Genomic DNA, 23,022 nt, shown 5'->3' with positions numbered 1-23,022 from the left:
TTAGTATACCCAAAATTTATCGGATTTCTTTTAGTACCCATATGGATGACCTCGCACTTTTCTTTGTTTAGTGCCAATTGCCACTTTTCGCACCGTACAGAAATTCTCTCTAGATCAATTTGTAATTGGAATTTATCGTCTGATAATTTTACTAGATGGTAAATTACACCGTCATCTGCAAACAATCTAAGGTGGCTACTCAGATTATCACCTAGATCATTTATGTAAGAAACAGCAGAGGGCCTACGACACTACTATGCGGAACGCCAGATATCGCTGATGATTTACCATCTATCATTACAAACTGTGACCTCTCTGAGAGGTTATCACAAATCCAGTCACACAACTGAGACGATACTCCATATGCACGCAATTTGATTAATAGTTGCTCGTGAGGAATGGTGCGAATAAAGAGCTAGCTGTGTTGCACAAGAATGATATTTTCTGAATCCGTGTTGGTCATGTATTAGTAAGTCATTTTCTTCAAGGCGATTCATAATGTTCGAGTACAGTATATGCTCCAAAATCCTACTGCAATTGAGGTCAGTGATGTGGGTCTGTAATTCAAAGGGTTACTCCTATTTCCGATCTTGAATATTTGTGCGACCTGTGCTACTTTCCAGTCTTTAGGAACAGACCTTTCGTCAAGTAAGCAGTTGTATATGACTGCTAAGAAAGGCGCTATTGTATCTGCATACTCTGAAGGAATGTGATTGGTATACCATCTGGACCGGAAGACTTGCCTTAAGTGATTTGTTTCACAACACCTACGATATCTACTGTTCTGGTTTCAAATTCTGGAATATTTACTTTGTCTTCTTTCTTGGAGGAATCACGGGAAACTGTATTCAGTAACTCCGCTTTAGTGGCACAATCATCGGTAACATTTCCATCGCTATCGCGCAGTGACGGCACTGACTTTTTTTTACCACCAGAATCTCTCTGCATTTTCTACCATATTTTGAGACACTGTTTCATTGTGGAAACTATTAAAAGCATTTCACATTGCCGTCCGCACTAAATTTCGAGCTTCCGTGAAACTTGGCCAGTCTTCGGGATTTTGCATTCTTCTGAATTTGGCACGCTTTTTTCGTTGCCTCTGCAACAGTGTTCTGACATGTTTTGTGTACCAAGGTGGATCACTCCTGTCTCTAACTTATGTGGTATGAATCTCTAACTTATGCGGTATGAATCTATCTATTGCTGTTGATGCTGTATCTTTGAATTTGAGCCGTATCTCATCTACACTTACATAATTAGCTTGGAAGGAATGGAGACACTCCTAAGGAAGGCATAGAGCGAATTTTTATCTGCTGTTTAAATAGACATAATTTGCATTTATTTTTAGTGGTTTTGGTTGATATGGTTTTGAGCCTCACTACAATGTGTGTTCACTAATCCCTGAATCCATCATGATGCTCTATATCAGATCAGGATCATTTGTGGCTAAGAGGTCAAGTGTGTTTTTCGTAACCATTTACAATTCATGTGAGCTCATGGACTAATTGTCCAAGTAATTCTCAGAGAAAGCATTTAGTACAACAATTTCAGAAGATGTTTTCTGTCTACCACCGGCTTTGAACATGTATTTTCGCCAACAAATCGAGGGTAGGTTGAAGTCTCCACCAATTATTAATTATTAGTGTATGAGTGGGGAGTCTAGGGGGGGGGGGGGGGGGGGGGGGCAGTAGAAGGACCAATTATTATTTTGGTATGGCTGTTGCAGGATCTACTATACAAACAGACACAAACACACCACCACCTATCTTTATTTAATCTGTCCTTTCTAAACACTGTTTGCACATCTGTAAAAATTTAGGCAGAATTTATCTCCGGCTTTAGCCAGCTTTCTGTTCCTATAACCATTTCAGCTTCAGTGCTTTTTATCGGCACCTGAAGCTCCGGTACTTTTCCAACACAGCTAGGACAATTTACAACTACAATACCGACTGTTGCTTGGTCGATTCTAGTCTTTTCTTTGCCCTGTACCCTTTGACGCTGGAGCCCTTTTCAATCTTTTCTCCGAGACTGTCTAACCTAAGAAACTCCCCAGTCCACGCCACACAGCCAGTGCTACTCATGTAGCCACCCTCCTGTGTGTAGTGGACACCTGACCTATTTAGCGGAACCCGAAAACCCCACCACCCTATGGCACAAGTCGAGGAATCTGCAGCCTACACACTCACAGAATCGTCTGAACCTCTCATTCAGACCCTCCACTCAGCTCTCTACCAAAGGTCCGCAATCGGTCCTGTCGCAAGGCTGCAGATGGTCAGCTCTGCCTTCATCTTGCTAGCAAGACTGGCAGTCTTCACCAACTCAGATAGCCGCCGGAAATAGAGAATCTCTTCCGATCCATAGCGACACACATCATTAGTGTCGACATGAGCCACCACCTGCAGTTGGCTGCAACCTGTACCCTTAATGACTTCCGGAAGGGCCCTTTCCACATCTTGGTTTGATTCCCTGACATGAAATGACAGTGGAGAAATATGGAATTCAGAGCCAAGACTGTTTGTAAAGTGCAATCTTAACTCCAGACTTTAATCTCTAGAGGGAGGTAAATTTCACTACTACAAGAAATGAACACAGTAGTATGGACACTCAGAAAAGCAGTGAATTTGTATTGCATAGTTTAGCAGCAGTAGCTGACACCTGATATATAGGGAGGGGGCAGCAGTGTCGACAAGTAGGCTGTTCACATGGTTAGTCCTGAACAGACCTGTCAGAAGTCTGACCCCACAGTGGTGTATCGGGTCCAGCATCCCCAATGCTAGAGGTAATGCTCAGACATACACCAACTCCCATAATCAAGATACAATAGGATCAAAGCTTTGTACAGCCAAGAAAGTGCACAGCAGTCTGCACCCCAGCTGGTGTTACTGAGACAGAAGTATTAAGTTGGCAAAGATCAACTAGGCGCCTATGACTAATCCTAAGGAATGACAAGACTACATCTTTGAGCACTTGGTCCTCTAGGTAGAGTTCTGGTTGCAGGGTGTATACGTGGACAAGGAAAAAAAATTCCCGGATTTCCCAGTTAAAAATACACTTTCTCCCAGGTGAAAACATACTTTTTCCCTGTTAACTGACAGTATATTTTCTCTTGGAACTGTGTAAGTCATTTGAATGATTATGGTTTTATACACGGGAGTAGATTTTCCCGGCGCTCTATACAACTAAACACAGGGAAAAAAATGCGTTTTGGAAAGATCTTTGATGTGCCGCAACATATACACTGCATATTTTCGTATTATGAAAGTATAAATTCGAATTCCACCAAATGCCGCATGTTACTTTCCAAAGCATTGAAATCAAGATTGCGATGCACTTTTGTAAGCCAGTCATAGCTCATCATGTCACATGATCTCGCCAGCCGATGACAGCGGGTATTCAGAGCTTAGGACATGTGATGTAGTCAGCCAATAGCAACATTACTGTTAAGTAGCGCGAACGCACAAACAGAAAAAGTTAATGGTTTAAATTAATATACCTAGTGTTGCTATACGAAACACAAAGATTTCACATATAATATTGGTCTGTAAGATTAATATGCAGCAAGAGAAGATAAACTTTCACATATAATGTTGGTCTTTTACGCGCGTATTACAATTTAAGATATATCACACAAATGTGATCGTAAAATTTTTAATAATGACTTAAATGTCTAATCTTCTGGGCTCAAAATTCATCTAAATGGTTAGTCATCAAAGAGTTGATTTTTAAATGAGAGTCAAACGCTCTGTGATTTAAGAAATTCATCGTACATTATCGCACGTAACTCTGTTGTAACTGCCAGAACGGTACTTTGATGGTAATGCTTTTCAAACCACCATTCGGAATTTTTCCCGTGACCTGTTAGAAATAGGTTCATTTCCGCAGTTGCCAGAGAGCGCCAGATGACAGGCGTCACCGCGCTTGTGCAGCTACGATGCCGCATGGAGCTCGTATGTTCGTACGTGTGGAACATTAAAAGGTCGTACATTATGTCATAAAAGAAACAGAACATCAGCGGATACTTCAAGAGCATCAGAATTTCGAGACCCATACTAAAATGTCAACATTTAAAGTGCGCATTTATATGTCCATATTCCCAGTTAAGAAGGCCACGACCTGATATTAAGCTTTTCAATGTGGTTTTGGGATGTAAATTTTCTTGTAGTACCAGTACTGTGTTATCTCACGTTTGGTTCTTTATTATGGCATAATGCCATACGTGCTAGAAGTCGAAAACGTGCACTTGAAATGCAGTGAACAGTGTGTGGAATTAAAAAGAAAATTTCTTTAGCAAACCGACAAAAATAACTTCATTGTTCTGCAAGGCAATTAATGCTTGACTGTCAGAAAGGTGGAAATCAGAAATCTGTTTTGTTTTCATTTGACGTGAGAGCAGTAAACGAAGAGGAAACAGCAAAATCACTAAATGTAAACACGGGTCACATGGAGACTACCCACTACCCCACTGTAACTCAGACTGCTCTGCGCATCAGCCCCGGATCTACGATATTTACAAACTGGTGCAATACCCCACCACTCCCCAGAGTGAGAGATAGGGCATCAAATTTTTTTTAATAATCGAATTTTCAAAAATATGTTCATTTTGTAGCGCACATCTTTCCCAAGAGTCTGATGCATAAAACTTGTGTTCGAGGAAATGTATAACACATGTTATTTGGTCATAAGTGTGCCGAAGGGCATTGCCTCGCCTCCTCACACAGCATTCTTCTATCGTACGTCAGTGTGCTTCACTCTGTGGAATTGTATATTTTGTAATGAGTGCCATCAAACCATATTCAGGACAGTGGAAATTAAAATTCCTGTGGTGCCTCTCCTGCTTACAATTGGCCAGTTTGAAATCTTGTCCCTCTTCAGAAAATTTGCACTCTTTATTCCCTATCAGCTAACAACTTTCTGCCCTGTGTGACATAAAATTAAATATAGGATACATAAACCCAGTAAAGTCAAGAGACAAGCAAGACAATACACATTTCTTCAATCCTTAGCTCCTAGAATTTTTCTCTCTTTGATCTTGATACAGCTTTACATGGCGTGCTTTCCTTTCTGCAAAACAATCTATTACCTCATCAAAGTTTGTGAAATATTTTGCTACATGAAAAGTCAAAATGTCTTTGTCTAATACTGAAAAAGCTGTTAATGCAAATAGGACCCAAGACTGGTGTGGTTTCCCAATCTAATTACGCCTATTTTGTCACACTCTGCTAGATAAAACAAAATAGGCCTTCCTAATACTGCAACAATTGTAATATACACCAAATAAACGAGACTGTTTTGGCACAAACGGTCTTTTTTGTAACGACAGAATATAATTCACAAAGTACCAATATCAAGTGCCTATTAGGCCTACTACAAGCAAAAAGCCTTACATTAGGAAGTAGTTGCACACTTATATGCTCCAGTTTATCAAGTATGAGATCGAAAAGTAGTAGTACGAAATTTTTATACAAACTTGGAATCATCATATTGTTCCATAATTATATGATGTCCCCCGTTTCTTCCCCTTCCTCGTTCTACCAAACAGTCTTGTTAGCACTAGTTTCGTAACTGTTCCTGCCAATGTCAAAGCTTATTCGCAGGTTAACTCCACTAACTCTGCCAGAATCACCGGTTTAGTTATCACGCGATTATTCTCCTGTTAGGCGTTGCTACATGTTCGTACAACATGTATTCCGCACTTCTTCCAGAATAGAATTTAAAGCGGCTGCTAGCCGGGGACTGTACAACTGGCCCTTACCAGTTTAGCAATCTGCCCAAAAATCTGTCAAAATTTCATTTTCTTAGATACACCGAGAAGGTAATACGTGATCTTTCTTACCTGTTATTCATTTATTTCCACTCCTGTAGTCCGAATCTATGGATTTAGCTAGTAATTATAACAACGCTTATTCGCAAACCCAATCAACCACACCATCAGACAGCGGTTGTCATTCATCCGTTCAGCCTTATTCCGCTCGGCTCGTATAGCCCCTTTTGTCTGTGGGGAACTGTTTCTACATGCAACAAGGATTCCCCTGACAGAGACATCATGTACGCTATGCACACATTCACAAATAAACTTACAATTGATTCCGAAATCAACTTAGAATGTGTTCAAAAATGTTCAAAAACTGACAGGGATGCGTTTCAAAGTCATATGAATAATTGATAGACTAACATGCGCTGGATGCTAGTTGCTTTGTGAAACAAGGTTTTTTCCCCTCAATAGTATGAATTTGCTCCCCACACCCTCCTAGAATTGGGCCTGCTGCGCATGCAAGAATCTAGCAGCTTGGGCACTCCAGTAAAACTTTTCCCCGGTAGCATCTAGCTGCTTGCTGCGACTGCTTATCACACAGCCAACAGTCACATTTCTGTGGCCAGAAGCGGGAGAAGGTACTACTCAACTGCACATGCGCATGATCCCACTCGTAACTGCTAAAATGAATCTAATGTAAACAGTTGTGACATCACGTTCATCGGAGGCAATGTGTTGTTACGGAACACTGCATAGTCTTCCTGAAGCCTTTGACACATTTTGCTGTTGGCAGACACTTGTATGAGCACTGTGTTTCGTTGCTGTATATGGCGCATTTCCTTTGCAATTCATGTTTTATTTTCATTTTTTCTCTCTATCATGTTTTATTGTTGCAGTATGATTCTGAAATAGCAGTATACAATAATATCCTTTGCTAGAGTTTCGGTTCTTGCCAGTCAAAATTACAGAAATTTAACTGAAAACAAAAACAATGAAAACTTCCCGGAATTCTAAAAAATTCCCAGGTTTTTCCCGTTTTTCTCCCTGATGAAAAAATTCCGGATTTTTCCCGGATCTCCTGGTTGTCCCGGGTCGTATACACCCTTTGGTTGGGATGGACAGTATGACAGTGACATAAATGCATGACATCTAGGCAGTGGAAACCCAGAAGCCATGGCTTCTAAATACAGAGCCCTGTGGAAGCTCATTCTCTTTCATATGCTGAGTACTGTGGGGAAACGTCAACTTGAACACACAAAGTATGGTGAGATAAGAAGTTCCCAAATAAGAATCTGGAACTGGCCCCAGACATCCATTCACAGAAGGTAGTGAGGACATGACAATATGGTGTCGTAAGCCCTATGCGAGTCAAAGAAGACGCAATAAAATGGTGACGCACAAAAGCTGACCAAATAACATACTCCAGGCACACCAAATTGTCAGCAGTAGAACAGCTGTGGCAAAAACTGCCCTAGGACAAAGCCAAAAAACCTAAGACTCCAGGTACCAAGACAGCTGTCTGTTCTTTTCTAGTAATTTACTGAGAACATAAGTGACACTATAGGATGAGGAATTCCACCTTATGCAAGACACCTTTTCTGTTTTGTTTCACACAGACCTGTTTCAGCACTTTTTGTGCTATCTTCAGTGGGCTATTTTTATTTTCTAACTTACATGATGGTATTGGACACTTATTTTGATAGCTATTCTGCTACACCATCTACAACTTCTCATGGTTTTGATATTGTGGTGCTTTCTCGCATGTTGTTGGCGAAGTGAATAGGCTGGTTTGTGACCTGTGGTAACTTGACACTGCACTTTCTCCGATTTTTCGAAACAGGCAGAGTTTCTGCCGCCATTACATGTTGTTGTGGCTGTGTGCATAGTAAACTGTTGCCCAGAGTCCCTCTGCCCCAGCCATGATGGGCACATTCACCTGGGCTCACATGAGAAGTTTACCACTCGCACACCAATAGTACGTGGTCAGGAGCTACCAGCATGCAGATACCTGTTGACCCCCTCTACCCACAACAAAACAGCTACTGTGCTGGCTTTTGGGCATAGCAGCATTGCAAGAAAGAAGAGTGCAATGACAGAAGGACATAAAGCTGGAATATCTGCTGTACTGTGCAACCTGCACTGCACAATCTGCAGTTCTGTAAAATTTAATAATGGAATATCACATTAAACCTAACAAGGGGACCATACTATTAATAATAAAAAGGTGCAGAGGGCAAGAATACTATTGTCCAAAAACAAACCAAATCCAAGCACAAATGACATCATCCACTGGAGAGGTAGAGATCAAAAAGGAATAGTGGAAAGAGACTAAGCACAGAACATGAAGTTGTGCTGCAAGGGCTGGCACCCCGTGGTGGCCAGACACTCACAAAAGCCATTTTAGCCCCCAGGATGGGGAAAGACTTTTCTTTGATAGAACTTTAATGTATTGTACCAATGTAGCTGAATTAAGGAAGTATAAACATGAAATACACCAAATAAGGACCAACAGTTTCAAAAACTGAAATCCAGATTGTGCTGTGCAAAGCGCTTCTGTTACACAACCTGAGCACAGGACACATGATCGCCTAAGCCAATCAGAACACAGAACCACAGGCACATAACATTATGTAAACTGTCAATCACATCACATTTTCAAAGCGCAAACACAGAAAAAAATGTTACGCATTAAATGCGACAAATTGATATTCCGAAGTAATAAAAAATGTACAGTACCAAGCAAAGCAAAACTGTATCATTCGTCTAACAGAGGAAAGTTAAGGCACACAATTCTAGTCCTAGTCATGCTGGCAGCATTCTGCAGAATTACTATTGCATCACAGTTCCACTGGATGGCTTAAGTTTATCTGCTTCAACAAATGATTTAACATTTCTTTCTGGCGATGTGCTGATGGAACATATAATCAGATAGGCAATCTGATAAATGTTTGGTCTTCATGGCATATCGTGGTATGGCACCTCTGATGTCTTACCACGTATTATACACATTCTGTTTGAATGATCTTTCAGACCGGTTCACCCTAGGATGCTGAAGACTTTCAGTACCTAGAATTGTATGAATTGAAGCAGTTTGATTGTCATCCCAGAAAGGATCTTTCCTTTTTTGTCTTAACACTTCCCTGGTCTAAAATTGTAAGGGTTCAACGATGCATTTTTTCGACACTCACTGAATTCAACCAAACACCTGATTTCCTGAGATTTCATGGCTTTCATTATGTTTCCTTTTCCTGAATGTCACGCCATCTACTTTAATAACTCCTGGTCCCCTAACTTACGAATTATCAACCACTCAATACACAATTCAGGGCAGAAGGATGCCCAGTCAATCACCACCCATGTCAACATGCCAAAAACTGTGACGAGTCTCACCATCTTCAGATAACACGTAGAAATGCACGTGCTGCATAATCTTTTTCATAGCGTCATTCACGAATCATCTAAGCACTGTTCCAGAAACTGTGCTCGAATGTGCACTGTGCACTTACCATGTGAGGACCCTTCCCCACCTTCCATCAATGCCAGAACAGTAACAACCCTCAGACTGGCATCTAGTGCACACAGCATCGAGAGCATTCCGACAATCACAGAAGTACATTATGACCATGACCATAATTCTGCCTTTGTTAGTCTATAAAAAACTAGTTCACCCACAAGGCATCTGCAGCACTATGTTGAAGGCTGAACTACTACTAGACAGATGACAGTCTCCTTCAAATGAGTCCAAAGTTCGTAATAAATCAAAGTACTCTATCCACTATTTATACTGGTCAAAGAATGTTCAACCTACCTTGTCATTAATAATCTGCCATTTTCCTGAATGTCAAGATTTCTGATGGATAGACAGGAAACAAAGAGCATAACTTCTATTGATGGATGCAATTACTCGTTATAACAAAGCATAAATTTCGTGTTTCACAAAAGTGTCCATTATTAAGCAGAGCCATTGCTTGATTACTTTGCAAAACACCTCTAGTGTCCATTGGCGTCCTACAAGCTACACACAACCAACACCATAATCAGATTTTTTTCTTTGGAATTCATGGGCTACACCAACTCACTCAAACCATTTCATTCCAACCTAACCAAAACCTCTGGGTACATTACAGATTACTGTCGCAACCAGTCTCTTGTGCCAATTCAAACTGTGCTCTGGTTTCCCGGACTAACCACACGCATGGAAATCATGATATATTTGTAACAAGGAACATGAAGGTCACTGCTTCACTCACAGCTATTTAACCACAGGTTGCTAAACCCTCCTAAAACTTACAACTGCTGTTGGCAACAATTCATGGTTCCTGCCAACTTTTGAGCAGAACATTGTTGGTACTGGGTGGAAAAAAACCAGGACACTTCGAACTTATTTTGTATATGACATACCATGGGGGATCTTTAGTCAGTGCATCAACTATGAATTATGACTTCCTTTGAGTAAAATATGGAGCAGTAAAATTTATTATGGTTTAGTAGCAAGGTCTCCTAAACCCCTTTAGTGTTCTAGGACACCACATCCTCAAACAGTGATATGGAATCTACAACATATTTCAAATAAAACATCCACATATTTCTCACAAACAATAACAATATCAATACTTCATTCACATCAATTATAATGTCCTTTCACAGCCCCACATATCCACATCTGACAAAAAAGCCAGCTAATGTGTATGACAACCCAAATTATATATATGAAGCATAAGTTTTACATCTATAATGTATGTAGAACAATTTCAGAGTGTGCGCATGACGAAATAGTAATGTTACAATTAGCCAAATATATCACATCCACTGTGTTCACTGTAATTGGCTAACTAGATTAGGTGTCCTGTGCCCATACTGTATAGCAAAATCCCATTGCAAACTATTTCACAGTTTCCGAAGGTATATTGTCTTATTTGGAGGATTTTATAACTGACTTGCTTACTGCACAAATGCACATTCAATGCTACAGTACGTTAAAGTCCAGCCAAGACATGTCCTGTGTCTCATTTTGTTGTGTTACATAGCCAGGAAGTCCGATACTAATATATAAAAATGTAACCAACTTAATATGTCACCAGTATTTTGAAGTGACAAGGAACAACCTTTTAACACCAACAGAACAAAATCTCACTCCCAGAAAAAGACGGACAAACACCCATGACCAATTTTTTTGTTATTTCGCATTTTCCTTGGATAATATCTTAAGAACTCTTCATGATATGGAATTTATTAGGTTCATACGCAATCTTAATCTAAGTCATCCAACTATGATGAATGTACTCCAGCCATATACATATGTACTCAGTTCCATTTGTTGATGAGAATGTTAATTAAAAGAAATTTCTATTAATCTAACAGAACCTTCGGTAAACAAGAGATTTCATAGAAACAGAACAAATATGTAGAAAAATTTCATTCATGGGTATTTCCAGTAGAAATCATACAGAAGAAACAATTTGGCAACACTACTAACCTGTAGCAAAAAGTATCTTTAATATTGTGTGCCTGTGATGGACAGTACAGTGGGTAGCATTTTGCATTCGAATTTTTTTTTACTGGTATGTGTGGTGCAATATCTTCTTTTTTAACCACTACATAGCAATTACAGCAGGTTTTTGACACTAAATTACACCACCAGAATGATTAGCAACCCAGTTCACCATCACATAATGGCTGTCTTTCAGCCTACTAAACCAGCCACTCTCTTAACAGAGATTTATGCCCAATGACAGGTCATTAATTAGGGTTAACGAAAACGTCCGATTCCACTCTTCTGCTTTGACCAAAGACGTCACCAATATGGCACAGACAACCGCTCACAACAACTCCCGTATCTTGACTATGTCATCATTACATAAACATGACAACACACGAAAATAGATCGAAAAGCCATCAAACACATATTCCTCCTATAATATAATATAACTAAAGGGACAAGCAGGGGAAATTGGGGGTTTTTGGGTGGGGACAAACTAAAAATAAACACATGCCACAAAACTAAACGACAAAACCAGTAAAATAAACCGACCACAACATTCACAAAATCAACTATAAATAATATCCAACGGAATCTAACATTTCCCTTGACCTACATAGCTCAACAGAAACTACAGATACCAATTCATACAACTCAAAACATACAACCACTTCCACAATCATCAATACCTCAAAAACCACAAGAAAACACCAAATTTGGAATCTAACACTTCCCTTGAACTTACAGGTCAACAACACACAAAACCAACTCACCAATACCAACAACACAACCCCACCACATACACGATTCAAAAATCATCTAACCAGATAAAAACCCCCCCCAAAAAAAACAAAGAAATACTAACCAAAAACAAAAAACCACACACAGCCTACAACTAAAAAAAAACACAACAAAACGAATCCTCCACAACAAAAACAAAAATCCACAACCACCCACTCACCTTCCCAATCATCACCAACCCCCCCCCCCCCAAGCCGCAGCCAACCCCTAACCCCAAAAACCTAACTAACCCACAACCCTGGGCCTGTACATCTTACTAACAGCCTTTAAGAAAACCCTAAAAATACAATACCCTCAGGAACACTCTTCCGCCAACAGTAATCATCTAAATGAGCCTGAAGGTCAGAAGAGCCCCTATTCCCCCTCCCTATAACAGATTTAACATCCCCCCAAAACCCCTCTATAGTATTTGTACAGGCTCACTTCACAATTTTTAAACTCTACATTGTGATTGACTACTAAATGATTGTAACCCTCCCGCCCCCCCCCCCAACCCACTATAAGAAGCAAACCCATCAGAAACTACAGTACTCCCCTGTTATACATAATCCTGAATCAACCCCACTAACTCCCTCTTTGTACAATTTTCAACAACCCTAAACACACATTTAGAAGACCCAGACCCCGATACCATATCGCCACATGCAGTGCACTACACCAGCTCGGCCAATAATCCAAACAGCTGCAGGAATTTGATAAGCCACATAGTGTCGTCCATCGTACCCCACAGCCGAAAACTGTTGACTATCGGTCATATCCATCCCTAACAATGACATAAGAAAAGTAATCTAAAAAATTCAAACACAACACACCACATACAACACTACATTAACGTACAAACAACCAAAAATTAAACCATTAACTCACTGCAAAATATGCCACTAAACTTCACTAATCACCAGAACAACAGCTGACAATGCCAACAACTCAAATGAACCCAATACAACACACAAACCACAAACCCCACCAGAGAGCACCACCTAACCGCAACCATACGCCATCTACAAACACATTACAAGCGCGCACTAAACCAACAACAAAACCGTACCCGCAACCTACAAACACGCCACCAGAGAGCACCACCGACAGCACAACAAGACATCTACATAAACACAACACTCGCTAACTGAACTTCACGCCACCGTGACATCACACACCACAACAGGCATCATGGACCAAAGCCGAGGGGTGGTATCGGACACTTCTGGTGACCCATTAATTTAAACTGATTAATAGCTCTTCATTAATATTTCTGTAACTTATGCTCAACATTTGAAGGCTGTAGTTTTAGGGGTTTAATAGTTTACAAAACAGTGAATTCTACAGCATTATCAGTCATATCAGAATTACAAAACTAAAATTAAACCTAAACCTGGAATCAAACTCTCTAACTCCAGTATTTTAATGCAAAACTACACCCACTAGAGCAACTGTGCAGCACAGGTACACAATACCTGATACTCTTACATATTATTACTGTGTTGTCAAATTTCCTTTCTTCTACATCCATTTCCTGCCAAAAATGCACAATTTTGGTTCACACTGGGTGCACATTAAAATAATGTGGCACTTCCAGATTAGAAAACCTAAAGGAATTAGATACCTTTAGGTTTTCTAATTTGAACTTGAGTTCAGTTTTATGAAAAAAATTGTGTGAATAATCATTTAATGACACCTGTGCTACAATCTTTAATTTGCATCCAAATTCTCCAGCCTTGTTACACTCAAACTATCACATTACACCCTAACCTTGACCTATAATTGGCCTACACATCAACACAACCAAAAAATTTATTGCAAGATGGGGAGGAGGCGGGGGGGGGGGGGGGGGGGGGGGGGGAGCCTAAAGTTAAATGTTTCATCTCACCCCCCCCCCCCCACCGAAATATAGATTGCAGTAACACTAATTGATCCGTAGCGTATCCCAGGGCTAGGCAATGAATATAGATTCCAATAAGATCATTTAATTTTTTAATGATGTTGGTAGAATGGGAAAACATTTCTGAAACTGCTTGAAGCGTGTAGCAGTTCTCGCCAAACCCTACAGTTTATGACAAATCAGTACTGATTCAGGCAAGTTCATTCATTCACTGTGTTCTCTAGAACCTACCAAGAAGACCCTTCAGGTACGTAGACCATGCCACAATACACATCATATGATAAGGATATAATACAATATCTGTACTGCATTTACAATGAACTATCACTGTTATGCTTAACACTGCACACACTACTACCATGTAAGTTTAATTCAGTAATTTGAATTAGTATAAAACTGTTGCTCCTTTAGTTTAGCTTTGCATTTGACGTATATTGGCCATTACTAGCTTTATATTCATTTGATTACCATGTTACTTTTCGAAGAAAATATTTTCTTACACTTGCAAACATTGAGTCCTATTTGTAGTACACTACTACTATGACAACTTATTAATTATCTGTAAGTCAGCACAGCGTCAATGAAATTATATTAATGTCTTGTAAATTGCAGTTCAGTTGAAGCTGTTAACAACAAACGTAATTCAGTAAATACAATGACAAGTAAGACTTCAAAGGTCATTTAATGTTTTTCCAATTTGTTTACCTATTAGACAACTCAATATTCTTACAACTCACTTCCGAATAAACATTTAACTTTTCCTACAATACCCAAGTAAAGTCAAAACAACAAAATGAAAATATGCAAAATAAACTAACACACTTGTTCCTTTATCAGCACAATCAGATCAAAACACAATGAAACAATTTTTGTTCTTGATTAATTTGTCTGTTTGTAGACTACTTTATATCAACTTTTTATCAAACTCAATGGTTTCGTCCTCCCAAGGAATTTCACACATTTTGCGAATGATCATTAAATCTTTACTTTTTGTACTAACACCCCATTTGTTACTTTGTAACAGTAAAGTCTTTGAAAGTTGATTCATATACTTGCAAGCACTTTGTCCCAACAGTCACGATTAGTTACTTTGTGTAAGATTTATTTATTAGAAGTGCATACCAATGTTTCATTCTGATAGTATATTACTTCTGTAAAAATTACACTTCCAGTTTACTATAATGTGCTCACCTATTCTGACAATTTCCTGACAAATATAAGGATAGTAAGTATTGTAATCTATGGTTTTATGATAATTTGTTATTCTTTCTGACATGTTCCACACACACGCCCTACGGAGCGAAAACTGAATCTAACCTAATCAAACGTAAGGTTTTGAACCCTCTTAACGTCACTGGATCAAATTACGTAGTCTAAAAACAAAGCTAAGCCCCGTTTCACTGTCACACTTTAAATCTGGGACATTCAGGAAAAAATTCAATGCAGCAGTTTCGGGGAGAAGTTTTATAATAATACGCACGAAAAAAAATCTTGCAAGACTACTTACCTTAAACCGTGTTTTTCATTTCTCCTCAATGCGACTGCATGTAAAAACCAAGAACACAATTAAATTACCTGGTTATACATTACAATTCCCACAAAAAGAGACATTTTAATTTCTTATCTACAGAAATTATTCTGTACTAGGAAATAGTGACAGGTAAAAGCATAGCACCACCTTCCCCAGTGACAGCATTCATACAACGCAAAAATATTTGTTTAATTTTCGTTTTCAAACTGACGAAAAAAAAGAAAAAAACGGACAGCTTCCTCCATCTGTCGCCGTTAGATCGGTAATGGAATTCTGTTACAACGCATCAACGTTAGGCCTACTGAAAACAGCACAGACGACCATCTCAAAGCATTAGGGTCTTCTTTTACCTACAATGTAACATCAATGGAAATTTGTAGTCTTAGCTACAAACTTAACAACAAAACATGCATCCTTTTATTAATGACAGCACGAATACATATACACTATCAGGCGAAAGTACATTTTTGTCGAGCCTCCCGGCCGAAATGGCGACAATTACAAGCATGTTGCGCACAGAACGATCAAATATCAGTCATACACCAACGACAAGTACATAAATCTGCAACGATTTCTACAAATGCATATGTAAAAGGATATTCCACAACCCTACAATTTTAATTAAAAAAAAAATCATCTCACCCACAAAGCGACCTTTTCTGCTCCAATCCTTCCAACTCCCTCAGCTAAACGCACCGCGCTGAAACCTGACGTACAAAGACATTACTATTCCCGCCACGCTTGAATTTCGTTGGTACAAAGAGTCCAAGGAAGAACTTTAGTTGGTATCAACACCTGTGCTCTCAGCGTGCTGTCGGCACTAAATTGCGTAACCCTCATCAGTTAATGTTTCATCGTATTCTGTTTGTATTACGTTACAGCAGTTTTCAGAATGACGTTAGATGAAATGTTCCTGAAGAATTAATGTGGTAGTACATGTTTTACCTCTGTAGCTGGAAAAAAAACTGGATCAAAAAAAACATAAATGTTATGTGTTAATAAATACCTCATCGAAACGCAATGAAGTTAAGCTATTATTAATAACACAATACATGCTGATAATATCTTCCATGATTGCTTGAAGTCCTACATGATTGATAAATAGCTGGCATACGTCCTACTGCAACACACTCGCTCTCATTATAATTTCGAAAACTGAATAAATGGTGGAAGTCTTTCAAAATTTAAGTACTGATTTCCACAATAAGCAAGGCGCTCTGATTCTAAGCTGAAAATAAAGCTTTACGCAAAGTGTCCTCGAGCTTTTGATGAATTATTTCAACAATTAAAAGAATAAGAATATAATATTGTCTTTTCAGACTTAGTAAAAGTAGCTCAAGGAGAATCCAAAGTACTTATACCAAACTCTGATTAATTCTCATAACTAGAGAGAGCATTAATCAAGTGTTGAAGTTAAAAAGACCACAGAATTTAACAATCACTTGAAGAGTAGGACTGACAGAGGAAAGTCCACTGGACCTGACGGGATACCAATTCGATTCTACACACAGTACGCGAAAGAACTTGCCCCCCTTCTAACAGCCGTGTACCGCAAGTCTCTAGAAGAACGGAAAATTCCAAATGATTGGAAAAGAGCACAGGTAGTCCCAGTCTTCAAGAAGGGTCGTCGAGCAGATGCGCAAATCTATAGACCTATATCTCTGACATCGATCTGTTGTAGAATTTTAGAAGATGTTTTTTGCTCGAGTATCAAGTCGTTTTTGGAAACCCAGAATCTACTATGTAGGAATCAACATGGATTCCGGAAACAGCGATCGTGTGAGACCCAACTCGCTTTATTTGTTCATGAGACCCAGAAAATATTAGATACAGGCTCCCAGGTAGATGCTATTTTTCTTGACTTCCGGAAGGCGTTCGATACAGTTCCGCACTGTCGCCTGATAAACAAAGTAAGAGCCTATGGAATATCAGACCAGCTGTGTGGCTGGATTGAAGAGTTTTTAGCAAACAGAACACAGCATGTTGTTATCAATGGAGAGACGTCTACAGACGTTAAAGTAACCTCTGGCGTGCCACAGGGGAGTGTTATGGGACCATTGCTTTTCACAATATATATAAATGACCTAGTAGATAGTGTCGGAAGTCCCATGCGGCTTTTCGCGGATGATGCTGTAGTATACACAGGAGTTACAGCATTAGAAAATTGTAGCGAAATGCAGGATATCTGCAGTGGATAGGCACTTGGTGCAGGGAGTGGCAACTGACCCTTAACATAGACAAATGTAATGTATTGCGAATACATAGAAAGAAGGATCCTTTATTGTATGATTATATGATAGCGGAACAAACACTGGTAGCAGTTACTTCTGTAAAATATCTGGGAGTATGCGTGCGGACTGATTTGAAGTGAAATGATCATATAAAATTAATTGTTGGTAAGGCGGGTACCAGGTTGAGATTCATTGGGAGAGTCCTTAGAAAATGTAGTCCATCAACAAAGGAGGTGGCTTACAAAACACTCGTTCGACCTATACTTGAGTATTGCTCATCAGTGTGGGATCCGTACCAGATCGGTTTGACGGAGGAGATAGAGAAGATCCAAAGAAGAGCGGCGCGTTTCGTCACAGGGTTATTTGGTAACCGTGATAGCGTTACGGAGATGTTTAACAAACTCAAGTGGCAGACTCTGCAAGAGAGGCGCTCTGCATCACGGAGTAGCTTGCTCGCCAGGTTTCGAGAGGGTGCGTTTCTAGATGAGGTATCGAATATATTGCTTCCCCCTACTTATACCTCCAGAGGAGATCACGAATGTAAAATTAGAGAGATTAGAGCGCGCACGGAGGCTTTCAGACAGTCGTTCTTCCCCCGAACCATATGTGACTGGAACAGGAAAGGGAGGTAATGACAGTGGCACGTAAAGTGCCCTCCGCCACACTCCGTTGAGTGACTTGCGGAGTATAAATGTAGATGTAGATGTAGACATTAGAACTCTTACTTGGACTTTCCTAAAACACGCAACCCATTGCAATTATATTGTTGTAAAGAATCTACATCAATCCTCCACAGTCCGCCTTATGGCATGGGTTGGAGGATATCCCGTATCACTACCAGCCATTTCTTTACTATTCCATTCGCAAAAAGAACAAGGGAAAAACGACCATCTATATGCCGCTGTATGAGCCCTAATTTCTTGCATCTTATCTTTGTGGTCCTTACAATGCAACATATGTTGGACCAAACGGAATCGTTCTGCGGTCAGCTTCAGATGTCAGTTCTCTAAAGTTTCTCAATAGCATTCCTCCAAAACAGTGTCGCCTTCCCTCTAGGGATTACCATTTGAGTTGCCTAAGCATTTTCGTAACAATTGTGTGTTTCCAGAATGAGAATTACACTCTGCAGTGGAGTGTGCACTGATATGAAACTTCCTGGCAGATTAAAACTGTGTGTCGGACAGAGACGCGAACTCGGGACTCTGCCTTTCGCGGGCAAGTGCTCTACTAACTGAGCTACCCAAGCACGACTCACGCCCTGTCCTCTCAGCTCAGTTGGTAGAGCACTTCCCCGCGAAAGGCAAAGGTCCCGAGTTCGAGACTCGGTCCGGCACACTGTTTTAATCTGCCAGGAAGTTTCGTATCAGCGCACACTCCACTGTGGAGTGGAATTCTCATTCTGGAAACATCCCTTAGGCAGTGGCTAAGCCAAGTCTCTGCAGTATCCTTTCTTTCAGGAGTGCTAGTCCTGCAAGGTTCACAGGAGAGCTTCTGTAAAGTTTGGAAGGTAGGAGACGAGGTACTGGCAGAAGTAAAGCTGTGAGGACGGGGCGTGAGTCGTGCTTGGGTAGCTCAGTTGGTAGAGCACTTGCCCGCGAAAGGCAAAGGTCCTGAGATCAAGTCTCGGTCCGGCACAAAGTTTTAATCTGCCAGGACGTTTCAACTGTGTGTTGTTCGAAACTACCAGCAACAAATTTAACAGCACACCTCTGAATTGCTTCGATGTCTTTCTTTATCCTGACCTTTATGGATCCCAGACACAGGCCCAGATCTAGGGGGAGGGGAGAAGGGGGCAACCCCGGCAATTTAAGAGGGTTCAAAATTCATATTCTTGAAGGAAAATACCTCTTTTCACAAAAAGCATCCAGTGCACGTATGTCTGCAGATTGTTCATATGATTTTGAAATACATCTCTGTCAGTTTTTCAACATTTTTGAACACATTCTAAGTTGATTTCTGGAAAAATCATAAGTTGATTTCTTAATGTGTGTATAGTGTACATGGCGTCTCTGCCAGGGGAATCCTGTTGCATTTAGAAATAAAAAACTTTTCCCCAGGCAAAAGGGCTGGAGCTATATGAACTAGGCCGAATAAACATGAATGATTGATTGGCGATCGCTGTTTGTTTATATGGCTAACTGGGTGTGCGACTGATAAGTGTTGTTATAATTATTAGCGAACCCCATATATTCAGACTGCTAGAGTGTAAATAAACCACTAATAGGAATAATAGGTAAGAAAGATTACGTATTCTCTGCTCGGTGTATCCAAGGAAATGAAATTATGACAGAGAACTTTTGCCATATCGCTACACTACTAAGAGCCAGTTGTACAGTTCACATTTAGCAGCCACTTGAGTCTATTCTCGGAATAGCGCGAGAAACGCATTGTACAAACACGTAATAGTGCCTAACTGAAGAATAAAGGTGGGATAACTAAACTGGTGATTCTGGCAGAGTTAGCGAAGTTAACTAGACAATAAGTTTTAACAATGTCAGGAATAGCTACAGAATTAATGATGACAAGATTTTTGTTAGAACAAGAAAGGAGAAAAAATGGGGACATCACACAAATTATATGGAAGAATATGGCGATTCCAAATTAATATAAAAATTTCGTGCTACTACTACTTTTCAATCTCATACTTCGGAAACTGGGACATATCAATGAAATGTGAAACTAATTTCTAAAATGAAAGTTTTTGCTTGTAATAGACCTAATAGTCATTTGATTTTGGTATATTATGTCATGTTATTTATGTAAATGAGTTAGATAAAAATGATCATTCGTGTCAAAACAGTCTCACTTATTTGGTGTGTATTGCAATTGCTGCAATATTAGAGAGACCTATTTCGTTTTATGTAACAGATAGTGACAAAATGACGTAATCAAATTGAGAAACCACACCAATTTTGGGTGCTATTCGTATTAACAGCTTTTTCAGCATTAGACGACGACGTTTTGATTTTTCTTGTAGGAAAATGTTTGATGAACTTTGGTGAGGTAACAGAGTCTTTGGTAGAAAGGAAAGTGCGTCATGTAAAGCTGTAGCAAGATTAGAGAGAAAAAATGCTGGGACCTAAGGATTGAAGAAACGTATACTGTCTCTTTCCTGATTTAGTGTTTCCTATATTTAATTTTATGCCACACAAAAGAGAAAGTTATTAGGTAATAGGCTATAGAGAGCGCAAATTTTCTGCCAGTATTAATTGTGAGTTTTTTTAAAGGGGGTACCTTGTCAAACCAGCCGACTGGAAACAGGAGAGGCATCACAGGAGATTTTAATTTCCACTGTCCTGAAGAGAGGCTCAATGGCTTGCATTACAAAATACACACATTTGAATTCCACAGAGTGAAATACAGTGGCATGGGATACAAGAATACTGCGTGAACAGGTGTGGCACTGCACTTTAGCACGCATAAGACCGAATAACATGTCTTCCATCTCCTCGAACATGTATGTTTCATATCTCAAACTCTTCAGGAAGATGTGCACTACAAAATGAACATATTTTTGAAAAACAGATTTTTAAAAATTTTTGGCGTTCTGTCTCAAATGCTGGAGGGGGAGGGGGGCACCACTATCAAATTTTTGCCACAGTTCGAATCGGAATTATCATATATCTGGGGCTGCCCAAACACTCAAGCACTACTCAAGAATAGGTTGCACTAGTGTCCTATATGCAGTCTTGTTTACATATGAACCATACTTTCCTAGAATTCTCCCATTGAACTAAAGTCGACCATTCGCCTCTCCTACCACAGTCCTCATGCAGTCGTTCCATTTCATAATGCTTTGCAACATTACACCCAGATATTTAAATGGTTTGACTGTGTCAGACAGGACACTACTAATGCTGTATCTGAACGTGATGGGTTTATTTCTCCTACTCATGTGCAGTAACTTACATTTTTCGATATTTAGAGCTAGTTGCCGTTCATCACACCAACTAGAAATTTTGTCTAAGTCATCTTGTGTCCTTCTACAGTCACTCAACTTTGACGCCTTATTATACACCACAGCGTCATCAGCAAACAACCACAGATTGCTGTCCTCTCTGTCAGTGACATCATTTATGTGTACAGAAAATAATAGCTCGCTTATCACGTTTCTTTGGGGCACTCTAGACGAAACCCTTGTCTCTGATGAACACTCATCATCGAGGACAACATACTGGGTTCCATAACTTAAGAAGTCTTTGCGCCACTCACTTATTTGTGATCCTATTCCTTGAGTTCATATCTTATCTAACAGGCTGCAATGGTGTACTGTGTCAAACGCTTTCTGGAAATCTAAAATGCCCTTCATCCAGAGTACACATTATATCATGTGAGGAAAGGGTAAGCTGAGTTTTGCAGGAGCAATGCTTTCTAAAACCATACTGATTCATGAACATAAGCTTATTGGTCCCAAGAAAATTTATTATATTCTAACTGAGAATATGTTCAAGAATTCTGCAGCAAAATGATATTATAGATATTGGTCTGTAATTTTGTAGGTCTGTTCTTTTGCCCTTGCTATACACAGGAGTCACCTGAGTTTTTTTCCAGTCACTTGGGACTTTGCACTGGGCAAGATATTCGCTATAAATGCAAGCTAAGAGAGGGTCCATCACCATAGCGAATTCTTTGAAAAACCGAATTGGGATTTCACCAAGCCCTGGTGACTTATTTGTTTTCTAATCCTTCGGTTGTTTTTCCATGCCACAGATCCTTAGTACTATGCTGTGCAAGCAGGAGTCCGGCTGTCAGCCGAATGATGGTATGTTTCTATGATTCTCCTGCGTGAATGATTTCTTGAATATGAAATTTCGAACTTTGGCTTTGATTTTTCTATCTTCAGCTGCCACACCAGATATTCACTGGGCTGGATGAAAGACTTAGACCCACTTAGTGATTTTACATTGGACCATAATTTTCTCGGGTTCTCTGACAGATCTTTTACTAAGGTATGATGGTGGTAGTAGCTGCACGCTTCATGTATAGAGCTTTTCACAGATGCACGAACCTCTACTAACTTTGATTGTCGTCATTTGCAGATTCTCCTTTGAACTGAGAATGCAACAGCCTCTGCTTCCTCAGCATTTTCCGAATATCTTTATTAAACCATGGTGGGTCTTTTCCATCCTTAACCCTCTTACTAGGCACATAATTCTTCAGACTATGATTTACAGTCTGCTTAAACTTCGCCCATAATTCTTCTACATTCATCTTAAAGGAACTAAGTGATGTTAACTCACTGTTCAAGTGAGATGCTAACAACTGCCTATTGCTCCTTCTAGCAGAAATACTATCCTACCCTTCCCCTCTAATTTATTAACTTTCATAACCACAGTTGCTATTACGTCA

At 39.7% G+C, this 23,022-nt stretch overlaps 1 protein-coding gene across 2 annotated transcripts in view; it reads right to left on the bottom strand.

Moving 5' to 3' along the window:
- Positions 1-16,189, bottom strand: part of LOC124795071 (ATP-dependent RNA helicase vasa) — a 69,823-nt gene extending 53,634 nt beyond the window's left edge. The window contains exons 1-2 of one of the 2 annotated variants that reach the window (XM_047258882.1): positions 16,085-16,104; positions 15,419-15,452 (exon numbers count right to left, since the gene is read on the bottom strand). The gene's annotated coding sequence lies outside the window, so the exon portion shown is untranslated. Of the gene's footprint in view, positions 1-15,418; positions 15,453-16,084 lie in introns of both variants that reach the window. The other variant, XM_047258881.1, reaches the window with a different exon arrangement.
- Between the last annotated feature and the right edge of the window lie 6,833 nt (positions 16,190-23,022).

Source organism: Schistocerca piceifrons, chromosome 4 (assembly GCF_021461385.2).
Source record: "Schistocerca piceifrons isolate TAMUIC-IGC-003096 chromosome 4, iqSchPice1.1, whole genome shotgun sequence".
In the NCBI taxonomy this organism is placed as follows: Eukaryota; Metazoa; Arthropoda; class Insecta; order Orthoptera; family Acrididae; genus Schistocerca; species Schistocerca piceifrons.
Note: the sequence above shows the minus strand (reverse complement) of the source record. Positions and strands in the feature narration are given on the sequence as shown.